This window comes from Meleagris gallopavo, chromosome 15 (genome assembly GCF_000146605.3).
Source record: "Meleagris gallopavo isolate NT-WF06-2002-E0010 breed Aviagen turkey brand Nicholas breeding stock chromosome 15, Turkey_5.1, whole genome shotgun sequence".
NCBI lineage: Eukaryota > Metazoa > Chordata > Aves > Galliformes > Phasianidae > Meleagris > Meleagris gallopavo.
Genome location: NC_015025.2, coordinates 2,499,213 through 2,504,738, shown reverse-complemented (window position 1 = coordinate 2,504,738; position 5,526 = coordinate 2,499,213). Strand labels below are relative to the sequence as shown.

Genomic DNA, 5,526 nt, shown 5'->3' with positions numbered 1-5,526 from the left:
AGGGAGCTGGAAATTCTTTTTAATGTAAAGGGAATTCTACATTCTTTTGAGATCTAATGTCAAGTCAGGATGATTGTGGTATTTCCCCACCATATCTCCCCAAGCACTTCAAGGACTTATTGAGCCAGAGCCTGCTCTCTGCTCTCCCTTTACTGATTTTTCACGTAAGGTTCTGGTGTTCCCAGCATCCTCTGGCTGCCACTTCCACGGTTTGCACTGAGTGAAGATCTGACTTCTTTTTTTTCCTTTTTAATCTGCCACCTACAAGCTTCACTTTCTGCCCTTATATCTCTTCTGTTCGTGAGACAGCTGCCTGCTGTCCAGTCTCCATGCTTCCTATCACCAAATTGCCCTTCATGCCTTTTTCTTTTCACAGGGTAGGACTATTGCTACCTATGGAAGATGGAACGGTATCCTGCATGCATACAGCAACCTCATGGTATTTTCTGTCTCTTGCACTGGGGATGGAACTGGGATGGTGAAGAAATGGGGCCTCTCCAGATTTCCGTGCAGAAATTGCAGATTTTTTCCTTTATTTTATTTTATTTGAGGGTGTGTAGGGAAAAGTGTAGGAGTGGTGGGGAGAGGACTTGTTGCAAGAAGGGCTTGTTGCATGCTGGAAACGTGGGGCTGCTCTGTTGCTCTAAGCTGGGGCAGCAGAGAGAATGTTGACCATTCTTTTGATTCTCTAGACATCTGTATTATCACCTTTGTATACCAGTGGGAGATTAGGAACAAAGCATGGCCTCTGACTGATGTGCTTGAGGTCCCTGCATTGCATGTCTTAAACAAAATGTGGGCAAGGTCAAGCCCAGGAGAGAATGAAGGGATGAATAATGAGAGATTATTTCTTTCCCTGAAGAGGTTTAGTTTGAATGTGGAAGCTGTGAGTTGTGCAGGAAATGCTCTCACTGAGACAAATGGGGCCTGGCACGCAGCTCAGTGGTGTTTCTTGGTCTGTGAGTTGATTTGGATCACCTCATCCCACATCTGGAGGTCTGTGTCTGAGTGCTCCCAGCCTTCACCATGCAATACCTTCTGCTAAGTAACCTCGAGCACCAGTACTGGAGGTGGGAAGACCATCTGTGAGACCTGGAGCAGTGCAAGAAATGCAGGAGATGAGGCAGGCAGGTAACAGAAGCTGATTTGGGATCACTAGGTGGTGCTGTTGATCTTGATACGAGAGCAGGCAGCTTTGAGAGGATGAAATTTCCTTCCTGAAGTTCGCATCCAGAGCATCAGCCCAACATGGTGTTGGACTGACAGCACCCTTGGTGCCTCTCAAACAGCAGATGGGTCTGTCCTTGGGGCCCTGATACTTAGATGAAGCCATAGAGTGCATCTAACAGAGGAAGCTCAGGACTTGGACACATGCATGCTGCAGGCCCACCTTGCAGCCTTAGCTCTACCTTTTTTGGAACCTGTGGAAGCAGTGCATGAGGAGGTTATCAAAGCCAAAGCAGAAGCAGTAGCAGTGAAAAATGACCACCAGAACAGGCTGCTTTATGTGGAATGCCATCTATTCCCTCCCCTCTCCATGGCCTTGGTCACTGACGGATGCCTTGGTCGAGAGAGCTCATGCACATCTGTACCAGCGTAGAGCATCACCTCAGGACTGGGTTCATTAGTTTAACGAGCAGAGGAGTGTTGGCAGCTGGAAGCAGATATAGCAGTGGTGCACAGCAGCAAATGATAACCCAGTGGGAGGCATTGCAGACCCTTTAGTGGGGCAAGGCCATTTGGTGGCTGAGGAGTGTGGCTCTGCCTTGCCACCTTCACCTGTGCTTGACCCGTGTTGCTTCTTGTTGCCTGAGATATCACAGCCCCATCAAATCCAAACTTATACCAGGAGTGGTGGGATGTGGTCTCACCTTTGGGACTAGCAGGACACAGAATGTACCTAGGCTTTTAGACACTTTTTTTTTTTTTTTTGGCAAATGATCCAGAAGGCAGAGCAGGTGGAGGTGCAATCTGTGCATAAGACATGCCAGCAACTGGGAGTGCTGATAGGATCTTGGATCAAAAAAGTTGCTGCAAAGCAGTACAAAGTGCACCATATACTGACTTGCTAGAACTCAGTTCGTACCCTATTCAAGGACTAGTGACCCTGATTTGGTAAGGACTGGCCTAAATATTGGCAAGGCAGGCAAAAAAATTTGGAATGGATACTGTATGTCTTTGAATTGTAGCTGGTACACAGATTGTCCTCGCTCTCTTTCAAGGTGTGGCTCTGACTCATATCCCATATGAAGGCAGGTAAGGAAGGAGACAGCTCTTTCTGCTCATCCCTGCATCAGGGCCATATAACTCAATGGAAGAAGCATCTTCCTTAAACCCTGGCTTTCCTTCCTCCCTCTTTCCCCAGAGTATCCGCATGTTGGCCCACATACTCAGCATCTAGCTCCTGTGACACTGAGGCCCTCACCCTAGTATGTACGATGGTCTGTAAATTGTTGGTATGATCCAAGTTGCTGCAAGAAGCCAGCTTCTACTACCTTGCACTGCAAACAACCAGCTGAGATCTAGGCACATACAACACATCCGGGCACGAGCAGAGCCATGTCTGAACCTCATCTGCATGCACAAAAACTCACCATACGGTTTAAATTCCTTTTTAATATAAAGGGACTGACTTTGAGCTAGTTATTTCATGCTCAAGGCTCATTCATACCAAATGTTTAGGCTCTGTACACATTGGTACAGCTCTTAGGGTATTTAATAAAGAAATAAGGAGAAACTTTAGATGAGCTCAGATGTTACTCTTGTGATGCTAATGCCAGGTGTAATCTATCTGTGTAATTTTGTGACACCTGATTGCCTTCCTTGTTGGTCATTCCTCCATTTTAGAGTTGGATCTCTGAAATGGGGCCCTAACAAACAATGGATCCCTTGGAAGCGAAATGTGAGGCTTCAGAAGAGTTAGAGCAGCAGCGGCAGATGCTGCCATTAGCATGCAGGCTTGGTCGTCAGCCTCCCTTGGCTTCCCTCCAGCACACAGCTTTCTCCAGTGCTGAAGGACCTTCTGATGCAGGCCTTGGGCTGCTCTGCGTAAATAATGTGCTGCAGGCGAGGCCTGGATGGAACAGACTGTATACTAAAGGAGAATGAAGAAAACTCCTAGTGCCACCCATGGCAGGATCAGTGGATCCAAAGCCTGCAATAAGGAGGTGAGGCTGAGAGGATCTGTGGCTGCAGAACATCTCAGTCCCTGCAGCTGTGATGCTGGGATTCCACCAGGTATTGCTAGCAGTGTCCTGGTGACAAGAGCTGGCATCACCTGGGTCCCCCAGCCTGCTCACTGCAGTTGCTCTAGGTTCAATGGAAACAAGTGTACTTTCAGGTCTGTAGGTGTTATTTCTGACGTCAAGGAAGTGTAAGTGCTCTGGTGCCTTTAAAGAGTTTCTCCTGGAGTTCTCTGGGGCAGGAATTGTGGACGGGTACATGACAGCAACACAGCTGAAGGTTGTATCATCATGTCAGTGTGAAAATTAAGATTGCATAGGAAATCTTTATTATGTCTGTAACTTCTGATAGCTTGGCTGCAACCATGCTGTAGCTTTAACCATGTTTGAAATGCAATTTCCTAAGTTTTGTAAAAGCTTACTAGAAAGAGAATTCCATTAAGGGAAACCATGTTGACTCCGATTTCTTCCTCAGTTTTCCCAGTGCAGCTATTTCTAAATCACTTGTAAGCTTTTTCAGCTATGCTGAATATTAGATGTCATAGAGTTGAGCAGAATAAAATGATCGATATTGTAATGGACTTCTCATCGTAGTACATGCAAGAAATGATAAATGTCATGATATATGACAGCCCTTCTAAAGCCCCATGGAGCCAAGCGCGATGCAGTAAGCATATATCTCCTACTTGCTACCCCTGTTTTGCTTCTCTGTGTCTGTCCTTTGTTTCCTCCCACATTTATTTCCTCGGTAATGGAAGACTGTAACTGAATTAAAAGTGACTTGGTATGAAGTGGAATGTGCTGTGGCTGCGCTGCTTCCCTTTGACGGGGCTGGGTGGACTCCTGCAAGCACAGGCTGTGCTGTGGGCTGCGTGGAGCATGTGTTGGGGTGGTTTTGAGGAGCAGCCATGTGCTCCTGTTGGCTTTATGTGAGGTGAGCATACATGCAAACAGCCGCAGCCTCCTTCATTATGACCATGGAGTGGCAGCTGTGCATCTCTGGTGAGGCAGTTCAACCTGCCAAAGTCACCAAGAGGACTACTGCGGCCTTGTGACAGTTGTGGAGCTTGCATTGTCCTTGGAAACTTCCGCCCCTGAGGTCTCTGGTCTTTCCGTGCCCATCTGGTTTTGTTACCAATTTAAGGAAAATGCATAGCTCTGGTTTTGTTTGGCATCCATCTGCAGTGGGCAGTGAATGAAATGAAAGGTTAGGCGCTGCTAGTCTTGCATTCATATGGAACAACACACACCCATCTTTTACTTCTTCCCTCTTGAAATTAAAAATGCCTTTTACCAAGCTCTTAGATTTGGCATCGTAATGGAAAACAGATGCAGATCGTGGTACATTCAGACTTACTGAGCCAAACCTTATTCATACCAGTTTTGTGGTATTTTAGTAATTCTGCATTTCCAGGACAAAGTAATGAGCTACTCTATGACACTTACGTTCTCCTTTGATCTCCAGTTTCCTCGTGGCATTCATGGTTTGTCACACTGAGAGGCTAAAGCTTCTCTGCTTAGGAAATGTGCCTGTAGGGTGTGAATGAGCGGAGTCAGGGAACGCGTGGTGCCACAGGTATAGGAAATGCTGCTTCTGACAGAGTGCGTGTGAAAGAAAACACACAGCATAGGGGCTGCAGTACCAGCAGAACCTTCTTTGCTCTCTCTGCCTCTTCCCCGCTCTCAGCAGGAGCTGCCATCAACCCAGCAGCTGCCTTGCAGCCTTCGCCCCAGTGCAGTTACTTTTTCTGTCATGAATGCGTTTTCCGGAGATGACGGTCCCAAACATACAGTGCCTGCTAAGTGCCCGCTGGAGTTGTGCAGCCATTACCAGAGCTGCTGCAGGAGCTGCGACCAGGCTCAAAACAGAGTGCAGAGCTGACACCGTGGGGGGTTATTTCCACACACGGGCCCAAATCCCCATCCTCACCCATGTGGCAAGCAGCACTGTTTGCCCCTTTACCTTACAATTATTGTGCAATTATTTTAGTCAGCTGGTGGCGATCCGGTGACAAAACCCAGCACACCGCCGCTTTCACCTTAACAGGGCCACGTGGGGATGCGTTCCGGTGAACTGGAGCTCGCACCGTGCACTGCACCAAACCACCAGGCTTAGCACCGGCCGGGCACGTGCAGCCGGCCTGCCTTTCACAGGCGAGCGCTGCGGGGGGCAGGAATGAGGCAGCTGAGATGCGTTTGGGCACCACGTGACTCGTCTCCGTTTTGGTAACGGAACTGCTTTTACTACTCGAATGCGAACGCAGGTCTGAGGAATATGAATGACATATTGGAAACCAACGGAGTGACGTCAGCGCCGGCACGCCGTCCGCGCGGCCGCCTCCAT

General features: G+C 48.1%; 1 long non-coding RNA gene across 2 annotated transcripts in view; it reads right to left on the bottom strand.

Annotated features, from left to right (window-relative positions):
- LOC109370044 overlaps positions 1–5,520 on the bottom strand; it is an 8,682-nt gene extending 3,162 nt beyond the window's left edge. The window contains exons 1-3 of one of the 2 annotated variants that reach the window (XR_002119801.2): positions 5,146–5,520; positions 4,629–4,712; positions 1,904–4,361 (exon numbers count right to left, since the gene is read on the bottom strand). This is a non-coding gene — a long non-coding RNA (uncharacterized LOC109370044). Of the gene's footprint in view, positions 1–1,903; positions 4,362–4,628; positions 4,713–5,145 lie in introns of those variants that run through there. The other variant, XR_002119800.2, reaches the window with a different exon arrangement.
- Between the last annotated feature and the right edge of the window lie 6 nt (positions 5,521–5,526).